Source organism: Trachymyrmex septentrionalis, unplaced genomic scaffold (assembly GCF_001594115.1).
Source record: "Trachymyrmex septentrionalis isolate Tsep2-gDNA-1 unplaced genomic scaffold, Tsep1.0 scaffold62, whole genome shotgun sequence".
NCBI lineage: Eukaryota > Metazoa > Arthropoda > Insecta > Hymenoptera > Formicidae > Trachymyrmex > Trachymyrmex septentrionalis.
This window is the reverse complement of record NW_017305800.1, coordinates 4573834-4574530: the sequence shown is the minus strand read 5'-3', so window position 1 is coordinate 4574530 and position 697 is coordinate 4573834.

Genomic DNA, 697 nt, shown 5'->3' with positions numbered 1-697 from the left:
TCTTAAGTGAAAGTTATATATTTAAAATTATAATATAATAACGTAGACGTTATTATTGTTATATTGATCAATCCACATATAAAAAATTATATATATCGGATGGAGATCTTACGGGCTCCCTAAAGTTCATAAAGATAGTTATCCTTTGAAAATGATTGTCAGTTATATTAATAGTCTGTTATCTCGTACGATAAGCGAATTGAAAATTGTTTTACAATCTTTTCTGAATAGCGTTTATTGTTTAATTTTATGTTTTATTTTTGACGTCTTTATTTTTGTATGTACTGATGATGGTCAAATCTTGACCGAAACGTCTACGTTATTATATTATAATTTTAAGTATATGACTTTCGCTTAAGACATTTAGTGTTGTAGCTGAATGCTCCCTTTTATTTATATTTTGTATTGGTAAGCCACTTTTAAAAAATGACAATTTAAAACTTAAATCTATTATGATAATTTTATTCTCGCACTAATATTTCACGTAAACTATATTTTTTTCGATTATGTAATCGTATCCTAATTGATGTATCTTTCTTTTTTTTAGCATCGAATTCGATTGGATGCACTAATATACAGGTGTAATTGGATACACAATAAAAACTGCAGATTAAGGTTTGTTATCTTATAATGAAATAATACATAAATAGAAAAAAGCATTTTGTGTGTGTGTGTGTGTGTGTGTGTGTGTGTGTGT